The sequence below is a fragment of the Microcaecilia unicolor genome, chromosome 5 (genome assembly GCF_901765095.1).
Source record: "Microcaecilia unicolor chromosome 5, aMicUni1.1, whole genome shotgun sequence".
In the NCBI taxonomy this organism is placed as follows: domain Eukaryota; kingdom Metazoa; phylum Chordata; class Amphibia; order Gymnophiona; family Siphonopidae; genus Microcaecilia; species Microcaecilia unicolor.
Window position 1 is genome coordinate 107690953 of NC_044035.1, and position 23035 is coordinate 107713987.

Sequence of the window (23035 nt, forward strand, 5' to 3'; positions counted from 1 at the left end):
TGACTGGGTGTATTATCTGTGTGTATTGTCTAATCATTGACTGAACCTCCACCACCCTTTGCTAATCTTATATATAAAGATATATTTCTGTTTGTCAATATGCTAACATCTAATTTTATGTAGCACTTAGCTTGAACAAGTTGGTGCTCTTAAAACCCCGACAGGTCCCCGTTTCGTGGTTACTTTCTCAAGGGGGAGTCACCAGTTCTAAAACCAAAAACAAGATGCAGCATAAAGTTACTTACAAAATAGTTCTAAAGGCATATTAGTTGTATAATTACTTGTATTCTAAATAAAATTGCTGTTAGCTTACCAAGTAACAGTCTCAAGTGCAACTGCAGCATTACTCTGTCTCTCTCAAAAATGGCCACAGGAGTCTTTTTGTTAGTGCTCAGCCATGCCAGCTGATTGTGAAGCTAGCTTCAAAATAAAAGTCCTTAACACAGTCTTCAAACTAAATAAAAGCCCTGTCTAAGACTAGTATAGAAAACTGCCACTGTTGATATTCATCTTGTATGTCTCGAGCCAGCACTCCTTGATTAACCATTTGTTTGTGGCAAAAGTTTTAACATATCAAAAGATTTTTCTATATATTAGGAAAAGGAGAAAATTGAAAAACATTGAAAAAAATTGAAAAAAAAAAAAATTGAAAAAAATATGTTGAACTTGGTGCCTATTAATCACTCTAGAACTGATATGGAAATATTCCAATACCAGTGTACGTGTTTGTTATAAACCATACAACCAGAGACAAGGACTGAATAGCTCACTTCTTATATCGAAAGGGGAATATTGTGTTAGAAAAAACAACTCCACTATGTGTAAGTGTTCAAACCCCTTGGTTCTATAGTATCCAGTGTAAAAATCCAAAAGGTTTCACGCTGTAAAATTTTTCTGTTTAAATCACCTCCTCTAGTGGAGGGAATCACTTGTTCAATCACCATACATTTAAGATCTTCAATGGTATGATTTTGCGATGTCCAATGTTGTACCATAGGTGCTCCAAAATTTTGTGCAGTAATTCGTGAACGGTGTTCAATCAGTCTCTCATGTAGTGACCTCATTGATTTCCCAATATAATATTTGTCACATGGACATTTAATGTAGTAAATAATGCCCGTGGATCGGCATGTAGTTCTGCACTTTAATTTATAACTCCTACCGTTGCAGACGAAATCTGTCCCTTCGATGGTTGTGGGGCATGTTTTGCAGCGAGGTTTCATGCATTTAAAGTGACCAAAGTTGCCTACGTTGTCAATGGGAACCATAGGTAAAACCGCTGGACTTAAAATTTCTTTCAGATTTTTGGAACGTGAAAATGCCATCCTGATGTTGTGATTTGTGAACACTGGATGTGCTTTAATGATGTCCCAATTGCGGCGAATAATAGCAGCAGTAGCCTCTCCACCCGGAGTGTATCTTGTTACAAAAGTCATGATCTGTCCATCATGTTGTGTCCGTGGTGGAGATTGAAGCAATAATTCTCTGTTGTTGTACTTGGCTCTGGTGTAGGCTCTCTTGATGGTTTTGTGTGGATAATTTCTCTGTAACAACTTAGAACCAAAAGATTCAGAATGTGCTTTGTAATCGGCATCTGTAGTACAAATACGCTTAAAGCGGAGAAACTGAGAAAATGGAAGACTTCGTTTTAATGCTTTGGGATGGCAACTGCTGTATTCTAAAAAAGTATTCCGGTCAGTGCTTTTAACAAATACATTGGTAACAAATTGCTTCTCTGCAAGAAGAATCTCAACATCAAGAAAATGTATCTTGGATTCTGACCACGTTAAGGTAAATTGGATTCTGGCATGACATTGATTCAGCCAACTATGAAATGACTGTAATTGTTCGATACTACCATACCACACAATGAATATATCGTCGATGTAACGTTTCCATGTCCCTAGCATGTCATTGTAAGGAGATCTAGCTAACCATTTATCTTCAAACTGAGCCATAAAAAGATTGGCTAGAGTGGGAGCGAATGTCGCTCCCATAGCCACACCAGATTTTTGTTTATATAACTCATTTTGAAAGCAGAAAAAATTACTGCATAATGCTATTTCTGCCAGTTTACACAAAAAATCAGTGGGGACTTGATGTGGACTGGGACGATTGTTTAAGGTTTCACCAATAACTTCTAACAATTCATTTTGAGGAATCATAGTATATAGAGATTTTATGTCAAAGGTTGCCATAATAATATGTGAATCTGGTAACTGTATATCCTGCAATATATTAAGAAAATGTGTAGTGTCCTTAATGTATGTGGGAGTTTTTTTCACCACGTCTTGAAGGAACGTATCTACATATTGGGACAAGGGTTCAAGCAGTGAGCCACGGGAAGACATTATTGGTCTTCCTGGAGGGTTACTTATGTCTTTATGAACTTTCGGTAATGTATAAAGAACTGGAACGATGGGAAACCGCCTGTTCAAATAATTGAACTCCTTCTTGTTTAGAAATCCTGCTTCCTCCGCCCTTGTGGTTATTGCCAGTATGTGTTCTTGGAGCTGTTTTGTGGGATCCTGATCTAATTTAACGTACGATGTCGTATCGGCCAATTGTGAATGGATCTCAGTTATGTATTGAGATCTGTCTAAAATTACAGTAGCCCCGCCTTTGTCGGCCCGTTTAAATACAATGTCAGTGTTTTTTCTCAACGATTGTAGGGCTTTACGTTCATCTCGGGTCAGGTTATCATGGAAACGGTGTGATTTATTATTATTGATGTTGTGTAACCTACCCACATCTCTTAAAACTAACTGTTTGAACACTGATACTATAGGATCGATCGGGATGGGCGGGATCCATTGAGATTTATCTTTAACTCGAGAAGAGGAATCATGTCTGGCCTTATCATTGAAAAAAATCTTGAGTTGCAAAGTACGAATAAATTTTTCAAGGTCAATTCTAAATTGAAAATTGTTGAAAAATTGAACAGGTACATATGAAAGGCCTTTGGAAAGCAGAGAAATTTCAGTCGAAGTAAAGGTATGTGTCGACAAATTCATTACATTCTGATCTATTGGAACTGGGACCGCGTCTGTGGACGTGGCCTGGATATACCTCTGTTCATGCCTCTCCTGTTGCCTCTTGTTCTTGTTCTTGTCAGTCTTGTTTGTCTGTGGTCTAAAAAATCATCAGTATCATTCCCTGAAGAACTATCTGTGAATTGAAAAGCTTTAAATGCCACCTGTCTATGGCCGGTGGCTGGCACATTAGATGTGGATGTATCTGTAACTTGATTATCTTTGCTGTAAATCCATGGATATACACGTCCTTTTGAATAATCACCTTTGTCCCTCGATAGGGACATTGTCAATGATTAGACAATACACACAGATAATACACCCAGTCATTGGGTGAAAAATCAAATAATCTTTATCGTGTGTTACATATGAGACTACTCCACTCTCAATAAGCTGAAGAAGCAATACACTTGTATTCATGTGTGTTTAACATTTTGTTATATCTTAGAAATAAGCAGTGGATTTTCCCCAAATCCATCTCAATGGAATGGAGGAGTAGCCTAGTGGTTAGTGCAGTGGACTTTGATCCTGGGGAACTGAGTTCAATTCCCTCTGCAGCTCCTTGTGACTCTGGGCAAGTCACTTAACCCTCCATTGCCCCTGGTACAAAATAAGTACCTGAATATATGTAAACCGCTTTGAATGTAGTTGCAAAAACCTCAGAAAGGTGATATATCAAGTCCCGTTTCCCTTTCCCTTCCCTTAATAATGGCTTCTGGACTTCTTTTTTAGGAAGCTATCCAAACCTTTTTTCAATTCTGTTAAACTAACTGCTTTTACTACATTCTGCTTTTACTACATTCTCTGTTCAGCAAGTCCAAAACTAACACTGCACCAAGAAGGGGCATTCCTACTATTTTTTTATTGCAGATTAATGCCTATTTAGGAGGTAGTAAGTGATCCCGTGTTAACTCTGCAGTAACAAACTACCTCAGTGCAGTTAAGAACCCCTAAGTTAAGACTTAAGTTTCTAGCATATGTTCATTTGGCATACTACAAAGAGGGAATCTCTAATAAGTATAATCTTTCAAATGAAAGTTTTTAGAGATCTTTAAAGGAATAACCAATGGAAATGACTGTGCAAGACATAATGAGGCATATTTTCAAAGCACTTAGCCTTCCAGAGTTCCATAGGTTTCTATGGAACTTTGGAAGGCTAAGTGCTTTGAAAATATGCCTGATATACTCCCAGATTCTATATATGGCAACTAAAGTTGTGCATGCAAATCAACTTAATTGATCTATGAGCCAATCAGCAACAATAATTAACTGCTAACAGCCAATTATTGGCATTATTTGTGAGTTACACACACACATCATATTTTATACCGCTGTGTGTGGAACTCCTATAGCGTGAGCATTTGGGGATGTTACCAGAATTTGCGTGCATTGTTACAGAATAGACTCGATCAACACCTAATTAGATGTGTAAAGTTATGTATTGTTTATGCACTTACCCTCAGATTCTATATAGTACCCTTAGCATTCTGTGCCGAAATCCAAGCATATTCTATAACAACATGCATAATTGGGTTAACAAGCCAATCAGTGTTGTTAACAGCACTTAACAAGCAATAAAGAGCACTAATTGGCACTAATTATAATTTACATGCTTAACTTGCTAAGTGTATTCTGTAATGCACTGCGCCTAAATTCTAATGTGCACAAGCAAAAAGGGGCATGGTTATAGGTGGGGAAATGGGCATTTTGTGGGCATTCCAAAATTTATGTGAGTTGTTGTAGAATATGGCCCAATGCACTTTAATCTACATGCCAGGATTTATACCACGTTTTCATTGGTGTAAATGGAGGTGCGTTGTTTTAGGCACTAGGATATAAGCTAAGCGTAATTCTATATACCGCACCTAAATCTAGGCGCCGCTTATAGAATACACTTAGGCGGAAATATGTTCTGCATGGATTTTCTAGGTGCTTTATATAGAATCTGGCCCTCGGTGCTATTCTATAAAGGAAGTGGATCCATTATAGAACAGAGCTGATTTTTCAGTGCTATTTATAGAATGTAGTCCATTAAAATCAAATCAAATACCTTAAACTCCATGCAACAGTATAAGGATATTAACACCAGGCTGACAGCTCTCAAAAAGATCTCCCCAAAATAAGCCTTGGCCGGAGCAGTATGCTATATCACCTATAGATAAAGGTAAACCAATGTACAAAAATGTGCAGTAATCAATGACAAAAAGAACAAGGTGTTGCAGAAGAAAATGTTGACCTTTTCCCTCTTTAGAAAGCTGTACTCTGTGAGTAATAGTAATTTATTTCTTTAATCTGTGTTCTATAGGCAGTAGACTCCTGGTCTTACTTACCTCACTTCTCAGAATTAAGCTTTTGTGTGGCATAAACACAGCGGAGAAGTAAAAATGACGAAATACCAGGGAGCATGTCTCTATCTCACTTTAAAAAGTGTTGATAAAATATGCAAGCACATCCTCCCCCTAGAACAAAGCCCATTTCACTCCATCTATGACAATGGTTTTTTTTTTTTTACTTTATTTATTGATTTTAAAGCAATATAATATTTATAAAAACATATAACAGCATATAATATGGAACAGTGGAAAAAAAAAACCATACAGGTCAGTGAGCTGATAAAAATAAAACAGGACAGTATGCGCAACATACTTTAGAAAGCTAATTCCCTTCACAAGTCACATAGTTGTCTAGCAGCGACCATGCTGTATGGAAAGAGGAGATGCAACCAAATCTTATGGCAGCCAATTCCTCATATCGCCTATAAGAACACAGCAGATTCCACCATTCGTGATATGAAACAAGCTGATTATTCTTCCAATGCAATGCAATCAGATGAAGAGCAAGAGAAATCATTAAGTTAAACAGTTTGGCATATTTAGGAGGACGTGACAAGTTAGGAGTCGAAGCCTTGAGGATTAGTATTTTAAAAGATAGAGCATCTTGGATTGTAAATATTTTCTGGGTGGTGCCCCAAACCGACCTCCAGTATGACTGAAGATTACAAGAGAAAAGCAAATGTTCTAGAGAACCCACCACAGACTGACATGACCAACATAGATTTGAAACACTTGGGTGTACTTTGGCAAGTTTTACAGGCGTCCAGTAGGATCTATGAACAATATAATAGGTAGACTGTAGAAGGGCAGCTGAAAGGGAGGAACACATAGTTTTTGTCCAAAAAAGATCCCACTCCTTACTGGACAGTAAGACATGCAGTTCATTTGTACTCGTTATAACATTCCCCAATCGCATAGCACTTTTTGGAAAAATCTGACTCAGATTATTGAGCGTTGCTATCCTACTGCATCGGACCGTCAATCCACAATTTCAAGTTTCAGCAGTTTATGTCAATCCCTTATGGGTCCCAAATCTGCATCTAAGCTGAATAAACTCATGCAAATGTCAAAGCCTAACGGGTGTTCTATGACAATGTTTTAATAAATGCAGTTCCAAAAAATGAATTGACAAAAGCGTGTCCATGTATATTGATCAGACAGTATAGGTGAAATAAGACTTAGGGGCCCTTTTCCAAAGGCGCGTAGGCACCTACGTGCGTCCAACACATGTCAATTTTGAGTTACCACCAGGCTACCATGTTGCTCTTGTGGTAATTTCATTTTTGGCACGCGTCCGCTACACATGTCCGAAAATTATTTTTTTATTTTTGGCGCACGTCAGCTACACACATCAAGTGTCAGTTGACATGCGTAGGTCATTACCGCCTGGTTACTGCGCGAGACTTTACCACTAGGTCAATGACTGGTGAGAATGTCACAGACCCAAAATGGACATGTGGCAATTTTCATTTTGCTGCACATCCATTTTCGGCAAAAATTTTAAAAAGGCATTTTTAGCCGGTGTGCAGAAAAATGTTTCTGTATGCGCCCAAAGCACGCAACTACACTACTGCAGGCCATTTTTCAGAGCACCTTAGTAAAAGGACCCCTTAGTACAACCCTTCCTAATTACCAATCCAAGTTCTTAGGCCAGTATTGAGCAGGGGGAAAAAAAGGGACAAGTCTTTTGGTTCTAAAATAGATTTTACTTTGACAACTTAAAAATTAAAATGATGGCAAATGACATACAATATAAATCTTCTTTCAGCTAATACAGTTGCTTTGTTACAGGAATAAATATCTGTGAAACCTATAAATACCATTACATTTCTCTAGTTCCTCCTTACTGAGTGGCAAAATTGCATTATCTGTCTATTTCCCAGAGTGAAATCAACTGAAGTATCATATGTTCTCTATGCATCTTCTCTGGATGAAGATCAAGACTTCTGCTTCTTGTAGCCATAATACATTCTTCAGAATTGGAACATAGGTGAAGATAGCTTAGAGAGCTGCTCTGGCACCGATACACTCATATCACCCCTCTCCTCAAGTCACTTCATTGGCTTCCGATCAGGTACCGCATTCAGTTCAAGCTTCTGCTTCTAACCTACAAATACACTCGATCTGTAGCCCCTCCTTACCTCTCAACCCTCATCTCCCCTTATGTTCCTACCTGTAACCTCCGCTCTTAGGACAAATCCCTCCTTTCAGTACCCTTCTCCACCACTGCCAACTCCAGGCTCCGCCCTTTCTGCCTCGCCTCACCCCATGCGTGGAACGGACTCCCTGAGCCCATACGCCAGGCCCCCTCCCTGCCCATCTTCAAATCATTGCTCAAAGTCCACCTCTTCAATGTCGCCTTCGGCATCTAACCACTACACCTCTACTCAGAAAATCTAGACTGCCCCAACTTGACATTTCATTCTTTTAGATTGTAAGCTCCTTTGAGCAGGGACCGTCCTTCTTTGTTAACTTGTACAGTGCTGCGTAACCCTAGTAGCGCTCTAGAAATGTTAAGTAGTAGTAGTAGTAGAGCTGCTCTGGCTTGTGAATGGGTTACAAATGAGCAGCCATGAGAGAGAAACTTGATCCCTAGTGGGGAAAACCATAGTACTTCCACTAAAGGTATTTGGGTGCCAATTTGAATCCAGATGTCAATGAAGCAGGAACAACCAGGAATTGCTCCTGGTCACCCCTCCCCCCCCCCCCCCCCCCCATAGCTACCCCAGAAGACCCCTAGCAGGTCCTGGGGTAATTGGGTGGAGGTGGTAGGATGGCTGGTGAGGTAATGGATTAAGGGTAGGAGAATTTTAGAGAAGGTACTTTGAAGAGATTAGAAAGTCAGGGGTGTGAAGGGGTTTTAGGGGGGGATGGGATTTTAGATAATGGGTGTGATGGGGTAGGCTGTTTATTGTTTCTACAACTGATTCCTTCAAGAGAGTCCTTGGGAGCTTCAGATTGCATGTTAGTGGCCTAACACTCCTAGGCAGGAAAGAATCTCAATGTAAAACTAGCATTATCTTCTATGAATTAACAGTTTACAAGGTTCAGTGCAAGATGTAGTATTCATTTTGCATAATAATAAGCTGCTTTGCATACATTTGAATGCTTTTCATCTCATTATTGTTTAACTTTGTGCTACATTAAGGGCAAATAATGCATAATATTCCACTTAACATGCACTGCTTGGCAAAAAATGTGTTATTCCCTTAACACACATTAGTTATTGCCACTCTTATTAAATATGATTGAATTCTATATCTAAATGGTTTACAATAATATGTTAAAGTAAAATTAGCTACAATAATAGACATATAAATAACAATGATTAACATATAAAATGAGGGGGGAAAAGGAAATCCACTCCATTGCAAGTTCCAGTTCTCATCTCCCCAAAATTTTCCATGCTCTTGGTGACCCACCAACAAATTTAACAAAAACTGTGTGAAAATGTATGAATGAAAGGCTCGTGCTTTGAGTCCACTGTAAAATTTCATAAAGGATATCTTCAGTCTCAAATCTTAAGGCAAATTGTTCCACAACTGCATTGGAGTAACAAGGTTAATTGCCGGATTCTATGTATCGCTCCTTAATTTCCGCACGGAAATTGAAGCATATTCTATAACAATGCACATAACTTAATTGGTTAACTAGGTAATCAGCACTGTGAATTGGATGCTAACAAATAATTATCAGCACTAATTGGCATTAAGTTTTACGTGGAGAACTCGCTAAATGTATTCTGTAATGTGGTGTGCGTAAATTCTAAGTCACTTAGTTGAAAAGGAGGCAAGGCCATGGGCGGGGCATGAGCATTTCTAAAATCTATATGTGTTGTTATAGAATACGAACAAAAAAGAGGAGGAAACAAAGAGGATACCAAACAGTCTTTATTGGTAACAGCTGAAAAAGGACTCGACACGGCCGTGTTTCGGCATGAAGGCCTGCCTCAGGGGTCAAATGGATCTACATAAAAACAAACATGAACATATAACAAAAATCAATAATTAAATAAATAATTGAATGAAATGAAATGCACATAAAAACAATCATAGTAAGTAATAAAAGCATTATAGTAAAATAGAATAAAATGAAATGAAGTGGATACATTTAAAAAAAACAATGCTATAAATGACATAAAGTAATATAGTAAAATGGGGTAAAATGACACGCATGGATACATGAAATAAAAACAATGCTATAAAAGACATTAAATGAAATTACAAAGGATGATTATCTTTTTTGTAATGGTGGAAATGTTTAAGCAACAAAGATAAATGTTCTAGTTGTAGGATTCCTGCAGTATCTAAATAAAACATGAAATTGTGTTACACATGAATGTGCAAAAACAGCCTTTTGAAATGTGCCTGAGCATGGATGCCTAAATGAGGAAAAGTTACAACGTGAATAATAAATAAAAAACAATAAGTGCAGAAAAAGGACAGGAGGTGTAGCACAGCCTAATAGAAAATGGTGCCAAAAATGTTTTTGTGAGCACATAAAATATTTAGAGTGCAGTGTGTGAACAAATGTGTGTATTGCCACTACTGTATAAGTGTGGTGAATGGAGCAAAAAGAAAAAGTGAAATGACCAGATTGTGAACAATTCTAAATGGAATAAAACTTATGTGAAAGAGGCTAGAGGAGCTCAAAACTGTGGCGGGAAAAAATATCAGAAGATTCGGTGAGGAGGTATATCCTCTTTGATTCCACCTCACTTTTTTGTTTGTCACTCACGGTTTGCTCCTCCTTTTTGTTTGTCTCATTATAGAATTCCCTTGCTGTGTGCCTAATTTAGGCATTGGGATTTATACCACGTAAAACGTGGCGTAATGGCTGCAACTAAATTGTTCAAATGGCGAGGTGCTCAGTATAATCTATATACCATGTGGAAATTTAAGCCTAATCTATAAAATTTAGGCAAACTTTAGAGAATACACCTAGGTGTATTTTTTGTCCACACGGATTTTTTAGGTGCCATATATAGAATATAGCCCTAATCCTATATAATAATTTGCACCTCCAACGTTCCATGTCTGGCTGCCTGGGTTTATAACATCTCCTGACGTCAGTCAGCCTCCAGCGTTCCATTCCCCCTCACTGTCCCGCCCTCGCTTCAATACATAATGACATCAGAGGGCGCAACAGTGAGAGGGAATGGAACGCTGGAGGCTGGCTGATGTCAGAAGATGTTACGAATGAAATGGAAGCCAGCGCCAGCCAGCCAGAGAACATTCAGGTACAAGTCGAGGGGAGGAAAGAAACGCGGGACATCGAGGGGAGGAGAGAATTGCAGGACATCGAGGGGAGGGCAGAGCAGAGGAAAATTGATGGACATGGATGGGTTGGGAGGACAGTAGAGGAGAGAATTACAGGACATGGATGGGAGGGCAGGGAAGAGGAGAATCACTGGACATGGAGGGGAGGGCAGAATCGCTGGACATGGAGGGGAGGGCAGGGGACAGAGAAAAAAAAAGCTTACATGACAGCCTTCCTAGGGCCTGTTTCATTGTTGAGGAAATGGGCATGGTTCCACTAGTTGTCTAATGATGTCAACTGCACTTGTAATTTTATTAGTTAAAACCAAAGGAGCTGCAGTTCTATATTTACAATAACCAGGCATACACCTTCAAGCATGAATTTGGCTCATCAACATGCCATAAAACATTTTGTGCATGCAAAATTGGTTTGATGCATATTAACCTATGAATTAACATACACATAATGAATTAACATACATTATTCTAATGTACATTAATTTTTTTTATTAAATTGAATGTATGAAACAAACCAACAAAGCGCCTGAAAGCTGGCATTCTAAAATTTCTGAAAACAAATTGACTCCCCCCCACCACACACTATATATGCATGTCCATAACATTAACTTAGCTTTGAAAAGCAGGACCTGAATATTTTAGGAGCCCTTTTACTGTGCCTAACACAGCTTAAAATGGTATACCACGGGACATCCTCAGGCATCCTGCAGTAACAGCCAAATTATGGTGCTAATACGTGTGCTAAAAAATATTTGGGGTTTTTTTTGGGGGAGGGGCATGTCAGGAATGGAGAGTTGATGTTCCTGAACTAAAAAGCTACCGCATCCACATTAGCACAGGAATGCTGCCTGAACTCACCACCTACAAAATGAGAGGTGGTAATCACTCATGCGGTAATTTTTTATAATGGCTGTGCCCTAATGGTTACATTAGTAACATAGTAAATGACAGCAGGTAAAGACCTGTACGGTCCATCCAGTCTGCCCAGCAAGATAAACTCATTTTACATGGTATGTGATACTTTATATATATATCCTGAGTTTGATTTGTCCTTGCCTTTCTCAGGGCACAGACCATAGAGGTCTGCCCAGTACTGTTCTTGTACTAAGTTCTGAAGCTAACATCGAAGCCCCTTAAAATTTACACTCCAGCCCATCCCTATCTATTCAGTCATGATCAGGGCGTAGACCGTAGAAGTCTGTCCAGCCCCCGTTTTGTTTCCAATTACCAGCGTCGCCACCCAATCTCCGCTAAGATCCCATGGAACAATTCCTTCTAAACAGGATTCCTTTGTGTTTATCCTACGCATGTTTGAATTCCATTACCGTTTTCATCTCCACCACCTCCCGTGAAAAAATACTTCCTGACATTAGTCCTGAGTCTGCCCCCCTTCAACCTCAATTCATGTCCTCTAGTTCTACCGCCTTCCCGTCTCCGGAAAAGGTTAGTTTGCGGATTAATACCTTTCAAATATTTGAACGTCTGTATCATATCACCCCGGTTTCTCCGTTCCTCCAACGTATACATGTTGAGGTCAGCAAGCCTCTCCTCGCACGGTTTGCAATGCAAATCCTGTACCATTTTCATAGCTTTTCTTTGCACCGCTTCCAGTCTTTTTACATCTTTAGCAAGATATGGCCTCCAAAACTGAACACAATACTCCAAGTGGGGCCTCACCAACAACTTGTAGAGGGGCATCAACACCTTTTTTCTTCTGCTGGTTATGCCCCTCTCTACGCAGCCTAGCATCCTTCTGGCCACGGCCGTCGCCTTGTCACATTGTTTCTTCACCTTCAGATCCTCCGACACCAACACCCCAAGGTCTCTCTCCTAAGTCGAGCTTACTAATCTCTCCCCTCCTATCCGGTATCTCTCTTTTGAGTTTCCGCACCCCAAGTGCATCACTCTACACTTCTTGGCATTAAATGTTAACTAATACTAACAGAAACCAGGATAATATTATATATTCTAATGAAAAATAAAAAAAGAAAAAGAAAAACTTTCTTTTTCTTTTTCTTTTTTATTTTTCATTAGAATATATAATATTATCCTGGTTTCTTTTAGTATTGGTTAACTATAACAAAAGAAACTGACTGTGTAGGACGCCTAGTAATTTAATCATTAAATTTTAACTGCCAGACCCTCGACCATTCTTTTAACATTCGGAGATCCCTTCTCATCGTTTCTACTCCCTCCTGGGTGTTATGATTGGGGTCAGAACCCCTCTCAAACTTACCTCTTTCCTGGGGGTCAGCTTCTTAGCTGGCTTCTGTTTCTTTTCTCTTTCCTTTCTGAGCTGGCTCTGTCTCTCTGTGCTGGCAGCTTCCAGCAGCATGGGGTTAATTGTTTTACTTTACTACAGCTGTGTGGGTGGACTGAGTTAGCTCTACCTGTCTTTGGGTGTACTGGCTTCAAGTGCTTCACGGTGTTGCATTGGTGTGGGTTGGGCCTCTCTGGGTCAGTGTGCTTTTGCCTAGGTCTAGGGAGTGTGACATCATCAGGGAGGGCCTTGATAAGGAAGTGGTGTTGTTTCCTTCAGAGCCTTTGCAACGGTGGTGTTTGATTTAGGTAGGGTGGTGCAGTGTGCACTTCTGACTTTGTGTCTAGTTTCCCTGCTTGCTTTTGCTAAGGGCCAGGTTAGTGTTAGTGCAGTGTGCACTGGTGACTGTGTGTTTAGCTTTCCTGCTTTTCCCTTATGGTTCTCCTGCTTTTCCCTCTTGGTTTTGGAAGCATTGCTGTGTGTAGGGCTTTGGAAGCTCTGTTGCTGATAGAAGTACTTCAGGGTTTGGTGTTGTTAGGAACACTGCAGAGTTTGCTGTTAGAAGTACTTCTGGTGTTTGTGCTATTGGGAGCATTGCAGTCTTTGCTGTTGGTGTTTGGTGCTTTAGAAGCACTTTTGGCTTATGTGTTAGCTTCCCTGCTTTTTCCTTGTGGCTCCCCTGTCTTCCCTTTCAGTGCTAGGAGCTCTTCTGGTTGCTTGCCAGAGTAGTGCTTAGGAAGCACCTTGTTAGTTTTGTATCTAGCTTGCTAGAGCAGTGCTTAGGTAGCTTATTAGTTTTGTGTTTAGCTTGTTAGTGTAGAGCTCTGTTTGTAGCTTGGTGCTTAGTAGCACCTGTGTTAGCTTTGTGTTTAGTTCCCTGCTCTGTTAGTTTAGGGCTTAGGAAGTCCCTTTCTTGAGGAGGGCTTAGGAGCTCCTGTTTAGTATAGGGCTTAGGAAGTCCTTTTGTCAGTTTTCTGTTAGGAACACTCCTGCTGGGTTAGGGCTTGGGAGCACTTAGATCAGTTTAGGTTTAGGAGTACTTCTGTTTCCAGTCCTGGTCCCTGTGTCATCCGGTATCCGGTAAGTCCTGCCGGCTACTCGAACCCAGGAGCTCAACTCCTGGGGGGCTTAGTAGCTAAGTGCAGGTGAAGCTGTTCAGACCAGTCCAGTGTGCTCCAGTCCAGTGTTCCAGTCCGGGGAATTCCAGTCCGGTGTCCTCCAGTCTGGGGGATTCCAGTCCGTGTGTTCCGGTTGCTGGGCGGTGCCTGTAGTCCCTGCCGGTGCCAGTGTGCTTGCCCAGTGTTGATTGGTGGGTTTTGCCTGTTGCTGTCACTCCTCGTCAGCAGCCCAAGGGCTCACGTGGGCTCTGAACCTGAGAACCTGACACTGGGTATCCACTCTATTGGCTATTTTCGTGTCATCCGCAAAAAGGCACACCTTTCATTCCAACCCTTCAGCAATATCTCCCACAAATATATTAAACAGAATAGGCCCCTGAGGAACTCCACTGCTCACCCTCCTTTCTTCCGAGCGGATTCCATTTACCACCACCCTCTACCACCTGTCGGTCAACCAGTTTCTTATCCAGTTCACCACTTTCGGTCCTAAGTTTCCCACTTCTTCCCTGTCTCCACTTTTGTGAAGAGGGACCACATCCGCTTGTATCCAATCTCGCGGAACCTCTCCTGTCTCTAGAGATCTATTAAATAAATCTTTAAGAGGTCCCACCAGGACCTCTCTGAGCTCCTTCAGTATCCTGGGATGTATCCCATCCGGCCCCATAGCTTTGTTCACCTTCAGATTCTCCAGCTGTTTATAAACTCTTTCTTCCGTAAACAGCGCAATATCCACTCCATTCCCAGATGTTCCTTCGGCAGCCAACCGCGGTCCTTCTCCAGGATTTTCCTCCGTGAACACCGAAGAGAACATGACCATTAAGAGTGCATGACCATTAATATTTAAAAAAATGGCCTTAGTGCATGAGAAAATTCCATGCAAGGGTGTGCTAAGGTTAATTTTTACTGTAGATTAGTAAAAGGCCTCTTAGTGAATGAGTGTAGAAAGAGCCTTTTTCCTATGTACGGGATTTCAGTAGTTCAAAGATCATTTCAGTTCATAGTGACTGAAAATCTTTATCATTTCATGATTAATGACATTGTCTTAAGTGGAGTTGTTGCCCAGTTCCTAATGGATATTTGTGCATGTCACAAAAAAACACCATGACAACAAAATCCAAATTGTTTTTTTAACTAACAGGAAACCATAATGCATCTGCAAGTGATCCTTACAGAGGATGGCTGAAGGGAACTTGCTGTTCTGCTGTTTTTTGTTTTATCTCTTTTGCAGATGAACACAAGATTTCATACTCCAATTTATAAAAACGAAAAAAAAATTGTACAAAATGTGAAAGGGTTGCAAACTCAAAAATTATTCTGGATCAGCTGACACCATTGCCCTCCATCCATGCAGATTCTAGAGAAGCATTGAAAAGGCCAGCCAGCAGAGCTGCTAGAACTTCCCTAAGTTCCTTCAGTACCCTCGGATGTATGCCATCCGGCCCCATAACTATCGCCACCTTTAGTTTAGCCAACTCCTCACGAACACAGTCCTCTGAAAATTGTTCAAGGACTACCTCCCCTCAATTCCTATTGTGTTTGTCTTCAGTGATCCTGCCCCCAGCCCTTCAGCTGTGAACACAGAACAGAAATATTTGTTAAGCAATTCCACCTTACCTTTATCAGCTTCTACATATTCCTCCCCTTCACCTTTGAGCCTCACAGTGCCACTTTTGCACTTCCTCCTATCACTAATACATCTAAAAAAAATGTTTTATCCTCCCATTTACCGTATTGGCTATTTTTTTCTTCCATTTGCATCGTTGCTTTCCTGACTATTCTACCAACTTCTCTTCACTTTTCCAGATATTGTCACCTTTCTTTGTAGTTTATAAAGGCTAACCTCTTTTTTCTACCCTTTTCAGCTACTACTTTTGATAACCAAAGCAGCCTCCTTTTCCTCTTACTTTTATTTACTTTCCTTACAAAAAGGTTTGTTGCCCTTACAATAGCTACATTCAGTTTTGCCCACTGCTTTCCAACTTTTTCCAGATGTTCCCATCTTGACAGTAATTCCTTGAGGTAATTCCCCCATCTGAATATAGTTTTTTTTTAAAGCCTATAACCTTCACTTGAATGAACCCTCTCCACACCCAGTGATCACTGGATGGAGAGATGCCAAGTCTCACTCATTAGGAATGTGTCACCCTCATTTGAAAGCTTTCTCACTCTCACACTCTTTGTGCCCCATTTCTCACTCATTAGATTTTCAGTACCATGCACTGATCTGGATCACTGCTTTCATAAAGGGAAACCTTAGAGAAGAAAACCAAGGGGCTCATTTTCAAAGCACTTAGACTTACAAAGCTCCATAGATTACTATGAGGTTCATTTTCGAAAGAGAAAAACGTGCAAAAATTGTCATAAAGCACCATTTGGATTAATTTCTTCTCAAAACGTCCAAATCGGTATTTTCAAAACCTATTTTGTAGACGTTTATCTATGCAATTCATCTGCAGTTCATCCAAATCACAAGGGGACATGTTGGAGGCATTTCTAAGGTGGGATAATGGCATGCCTAACACTTGGATGTTTTATAGCCATAATGGAACAAAACTAAAACGTCTATGGTGAAAACCTACACTTTAGTCTAGATCTGTTTTCTAACGAATAAGGTACAAAAAGGTGCCCTAAATGACCCACTTACTCCCCCAGTGGTCACTGACTCCCTCCCACCCCCTAAAATGTGAATAAAAATAGTACTCACCAGCCTCTATGGCAGCCTCAGATGTTATAGCCAGGTCCATTAGAGCAGCATGCAGGTCCCTGGAGTAGTCTAATGGTGGGTGCAGCGCATTAGACAGGTGGGCCCAGGCCCATATCTCCCCCTACCTGTTACACTTGTGGTGTAAATTGTGAGCCCTCCAAAAGTCACTAAAGTCCACACAATCTGCCTAACACAAGGCTATCTCTACTTCAGGAAGTAGATGAAAGCTTGGCTCTTCAACTAGGTCTTAATGGAAGAAGCAACTAAGCTGCTAGTATCACTCACACACACATGGAGTGACACGGGCTGCACTTATTGCAGCAGGACATGTTTATCCACTCCTACCCTGGTTGAGATAATATTTAATCATCTCTCTGTCCTCATGTGCAACTTTCTTTAAATTAGTCACCTTACTTTCTAACTCTTCTTATTCTCTTACCTATCTATATGTTCCATCTTTGCTTTACTCTTCACTATCAATTAAAATGTTCTATTATGTATTATGTTGACAGTATAAGTAGTATACTATCAGGCTCATTTTCAAAAGAGAAGGACACCATCTTTCGACACAAATCAGAAGATTGGCGTCCTTCTCCCAGGGTCATCCAAATCGGTATAATCGAAAGCCGATTTTGGTCGTCCCCAACTGCACTCCGTCGCAAGGACGGACAAAGTTCAAGGGGGCGTATCAGAGGCATAGCGAAGGTGGGACTTGGGCGTGCCTAACACATGGACATCCTCGACCCATAATGGAAAAAAAGGGCGTCCTTGATGAGCACTTGGGCGACTTTACCTGGTCCTGTTTTTTTTCTTATGACTAAGGCACAAAAAAGTGCCCAAAATGATCAGATGGCCACTGAAGAGAATCAGAGATGACCTCCCGTTACTCCCCCAGTGGTCACTAACCTCCTCCCACCCTCATAGTAACATAGTAACATAGTAGATGACGGCAGAAAAAGACCTGCACGGTCCATCCAGTCTGCCCAACAAGATAACTCATATTTGCTGCTTTTTGTGTATACCCTACTTTGATTTGTACATATGCTCTTCAGGGCACAGACCGTATAAGTCTGCCCCGCACTATCCCCGCCTCCCAACCACCAGCCCCACCTCCCAACCACCGGCTCTGGCACAGGCACAGACCGTATAAGTCTTCCCAGCACTATCCTCACCTCCCCAGCCCTGCCTCCCAACCCCGGCTCTGGCACAGACCGTACAAGTCTGCCCAGCCCTATCCCCGCCTCCCAACCACCAGCCCCGCCTCCCGATCGTGACTAAGCTCCTGAGGATCCATTCTTTTGGCACAGGATTCCTTTATGCTTATCCCACGCATGTTTGAATTCCGTTACCATTTTCATTTCCACCACCTCCCACGGGAGGGCATTCCAAGCATCCACTACTCTCTCCGTGAAAAAATACTTCCTGACATTTTTCTTGAGTCTGGCCCCCTTCAATCTCATTTCATGTCCTCTCGTTCTACCACCTTCCCATCTCCGGAAAAGATCTTTAAAAATATTTTTTGCCAACTGTACCCACATCTAGGTGCCCCCTTCACCTATAAGGGCTATAGTAGTGGTGTACAGTTGTGGGTAGTGGGTTTTAGGGGTTTTAGGGGGGGGGTTGGGGGGCTCAGCTCACAAGGTAAGGGAGCTATGTACCTGGGAGCAATTTATGATGTCTACTGCAGTGTCCCCTAGGGTGCCCGGTTGGTGTCCTGGCATTATACATTCTTCCTTAATTACAACACACTATCCCAATTTACACCCTCTTCTCACTCCTTATCTCTACCACCTTCCTCCCTTACCCATCTCACTTACCCACTTTTTATTGTCCACCTCTTTATATACTATATTCAGCTGTTTTATCCATTTTGTGTTTTCTTGTAAACCTGTTATATTTGTAAGCCGCATTGAACCTGCTAATAAGTGGGAAAGCGCGGGGTATAAATGTTACAAAACAATACAATACAATATCAGGGGGACCAATGTACTAGAAATGCTGACTTCTCCCACGACCAAATGGCTTGCATTTGGTCGTTTCTGAGATGGGCATCCTTGGTTTCCATTATTGCCGAAAATCAGAAACAACCAAGTCTAGGGACGACCATCTCTAAGGACGACCTAAAAGTCAAGTTTTGGGCGTCCCCGACCGTATTATCGAAATGAAAGATGGACATCCATCTTCTTTCGATAATACAGATTTCCTTGCTCCTCCATTGAGATGTTTTGCGAGGGCGTCCTCAACAAAGCTTAGGCATCCCTTTCAATTATGCCCCTCCACGCCATACTTTGTATTGTTATTTGAATATTTTTACTGCTGTAATTGCCTATTACTCATGTTTGATCTATACTTACTGTACACCGCCTTGAGTGAATTCCTTCAAAAAGGCGGTAAATAAATCCTAATAAACAATTAAATATAGGTGTCCCCTTTACCCATAAGGGCTATTGTAGTGGTGTACAATTTGGGGTGGTGGGTTTTGGAGGGTTCAGCAGAAAAGATAAGGGAATAACGGTGTGATGTGTACCTGAGAGCATTTATAGGAAGTCCACAGTTGTGCCCCCTAGGGTGCCCCACTACTCTCCTGGGATGTCTGAGGGACCAGTCTGCTAAAAATGCTGCCCCCCTCACATCCCAATGGCTTGATTTTGTGTGTTTTTAATTTGTGCATGGTTTTTGTTTCAAAAATGGCCTTAAAAGATAAACACAAAGTGCAAAAGATTGTTTGAAATGGTATTTTCAGAAAAAAATAGACATTTCTCTTTTTTTGAAAATGGTTACATTTGCTATTTGTATTTGGGACGTTTAGCTCAAAACGTCCAAAAGCCAACTTAGACGTCATATTGAAAATACCCTCTATATAACTTTGTAAGTTTAACTACTTTGAAAATGCGCCTCCAAGTAGTCCAACCAGTAAGAAGTCTGAGCACACCTTCCTGCCTATTGCTCCCCCTTGCCCTGTCCCTTTTCCCTTTACTACAAGTACGTGTGCTTTACAACAGATGTTCATACTTTTTAACTACTGGGTGGAAGAAATAGTTGAGCTTAAAAATTTTACCCAAATTGCTCCCCAATTTGTCTGTATTCTTTCAGAGGCTCCAAAGAAATGCTGCCTTGATTCATTTGCAAACATTATTATACTTTAATCATTCTAGATTTATACCCTGGATGTACTGTCTGAAAAATCTTACCCTTTGGCTTTTAATCTCACCCCTTGGAATGGTAAATCTCTCTCCTTGGGATGGTTCACCCTTGGCATCTCTATGGATGCCAGATTATCACCTACTATAACATCAGAAACACTCCCCGTTAGTTAAGCACTAAATCCGTGTGGGTTCCATTACCAACTGCTTGAATAGTTCCTTCTGTTTAGAATTCAGGATCTTCATGTTTCTAAAAGACCCCACAATAGAAATACCCCAATCAATAATCACAAGCTGTGAAAACAGTCTACAACCATCTACAATTCAGAAAATCACTAAAGACCCACCTGTTCGCAAAGGCGTACCCTAACGACCCAACATAAATGCCTCAACCCTGCAACATATCAACACCAAAGATCGCATTGGACATTATCTTACCCCTCCTATCCTCTACCCCCCTAAGTTGCCTGAATCATATCTACCCTATTCCATCCTAACATCTAATTGTATTTGTTCCCTACTGGACTTGGTGATTGCCTTTACGGTACTATGTAAGCCACATTGAGCCTGCAAATAGGTGGGAAAATGTGGGATACAAATGTAACAAATAATAATAAGAATAAAATAATAATATCTGGCATATTAAAATCACCTATTAGTAGTATTTCCCCTTTTACAGCTATATTTTGAATGTCTTCAATTAAATCTCTGTCCACATCTTCTGTCTGTGAAGGAGGACTGTATATCACTCCAGTTTAAATACAGATTGACCCACAGTGCCTCTTCCTTCTCCTGTAGGTCCTACAATTGTACAGCTTTAATATCATCTTTAACATATCCTCTCTAATTCTACAAACATCGCCAAAACTTGTGCGCAAATGTAGGCGCGAGCTCATTTTGCACATGCAATTTAATTGAATAATGAGACAGTGACAATAATTGTTTTTTTTTAACAAGCAATTATTGTCACTGATTAGATTTAATTTGAAGTTACTGTTTCTAAATTTAGGCTCGGAATCCAGGCCTAAATTTTACATGCAAGTAAAATGAAAAGCCATGGAAATGGGAGGGTCATGAGCAGAATGGGAGCCTTCCTAGCATTTACGTGTGTTGTTATTATAGAAGAACAGGGTTACATGCTTAATTTAGGCATGTACATTTGCACCACATTTTAGTTGGTGCAAATGGCTGCACCTATAGTTAGGCACGAGTCCTGGGCATAAGCGCAATTCTATAAACCATGCCTAACTTTAAGCGTGGCTTATAGAATAGCACTTTTTCAGTGCCATATATAGAATTCATCCCATAATGCCACTCCCCCTCCCTTTCTTCCTACTCTGTCTTTCCTGAACAGATTGTAGCTCGGTATAACTATATCCCATTCGTGGTTCTCTATGAATCATGTCTCTGTGATCACAACTAAATCCAAATCTGCCTCTTCCATCACAGCCTCAGGATCTAAAACCTTATTTTCCATACTTAGGAAATTAATATATACTGCTTTCCAAACGTTGCCCCTTTTACCCATTTGAGTAGAAGTATTTAATGCTTCACTTAGCTGAGGGCTTGTACTTACTGGGGGTTTTGATAACCCTGTCCTACGATTCTCGTTTATAGCCCTCTTCAGTAGGTTAGCCATTTTGCTGCTGAAAACACTTCTTCTCTTCTTTGATAGATGGATTCCATCTCTGCTCAGTAGCCCTTGGAAAAAGCATTCCATGGTCCAGGAAACCAAAATAGGAGTAACAATCCAGTATATATTACTAAGAAAAAGTTCAGAAAAGAATATTGCAGGAGGTTGAAACTGACATTGAAGAGTGGCAAAAGCATAAATACAAAGTGTTACTTTAGGAACAATATACCAATCGAAAATGGACACAGTTAGTCAGTTTGGAGGCGGAAAGAAAATTGCAGTTTCCTCTTCAGTGGTTTCAGAAAAGGAAGAAAAGGAGGCAGGGGTTGAAAGAGAGTTGACAGAATGGATTGGAGTAAGGAGAGGTGGAAGTGACTTGGTTGATAATTCAAGGTTAATCTTGTGAACCTTATCATGAAAGTACTCAGCCATAGTCTGAAGAGAAAGTGAAGGGGGTTGGAGGTGAAGGCACTTTAAGGAGAGAGTTCAGCGTGGCAAAGAGACATTGAGGGTTTGAGCCAAGAGAGTTTGGCAGGTAGATGTAGTAGTCCTGTAACATAGGCAGCCGAGACCCCTCGGGCCTAAGGGTATTCGTGCTATTAAAATAATAACAATACACAGGGTATTGCGATTAGCTTCCTCAGGGGGCCAAGTAACTGTCAGCAAGTCACACTGCCTTAAGCGTTGATGTCCATGGTTTCCAAGATACCGGAAGTGAAGTGATACCGTTCACTTCACTTCCGGTATCTTGGAAACCATGGACGTCAACACTTAAGGCAGTGTGACTTGCTGACAGTTACTTGGCCCCCTGAGGAAGCTAATTGCAATAGTGAAACGGTGAGCCCCGTTGGGCGAAGTTGTTAAAGCTAAGTAACATTATTATTCAAGCATTATTATTCAAGCAATTGCCTAAGATTATCTCAATGGGTTACATATAACGCCCATTTAGAGCCTTTTACCTGCACGCAAGTGGAGTTTTCAGACCAATGATAAGAATGGAATCAAGTTAATGCTGGCATTGAATATAAGCATTGTATTGCTGCCATGGTTTGATTACTGAGGTTGTTTTCTCCACTTTTAATAAGAAAAAAGTGCAGTTTATTTTCTGGATATCGCATTTGAATAAGACTGTGATAGTTAAGCATTTTTTCAGCTTATTACTAGTACATTTAGGTGCAGTCATTTATGCCACTGAAAACCTGGTATAAATGCCTGTGCCTAAGTGTACACATGTTCCCCTGAATTCTATAACAATGCACGTAAATGTGATTGACATCACCAACATGCCCACACTCCTCTCATGGCCAAGCCTCCTTTTCAGCTACACACGGAATTTATGCATGCCTCTTTTTAGAATACGCCTAAAAAGAAGCACGCATAAATTCCAATAGCTAATTAGTGATAATTGGTTGTTGGCCAATTATTGTTACTAATTAGCTTGTTACTCAATTGAGTAGCACACATAAATTGGCCACATACACAATTTAACACTTGCTACTCACGGCACCTTATATAGAATACGGGGGTTAGTGCTAA

General features: G+C 40.7%; 1 long non-coding RNA gene across 1 annotated transcript; it reads right to left on the reverse strand.

The window, feature by feature from the left end:
- Window positions 1–14865: 14865 nt before the first annotated feature.
- Window positions 14866–21684, reverse strand: LOC115470258. Its single transcript, XR_003942150.1, has 3 exons — window positions 21672–21684; window positions 17746–17749; window positions 14866–14943 (listed from the first exon to the last, which is right to left on the reverse strand). It is a non-coding gene; the product is annotated as an uncharacterized LOC115470258 (long non-coding RNA).
- Window positions 21685–23035: the final 1351 nt, after the last annotated feature.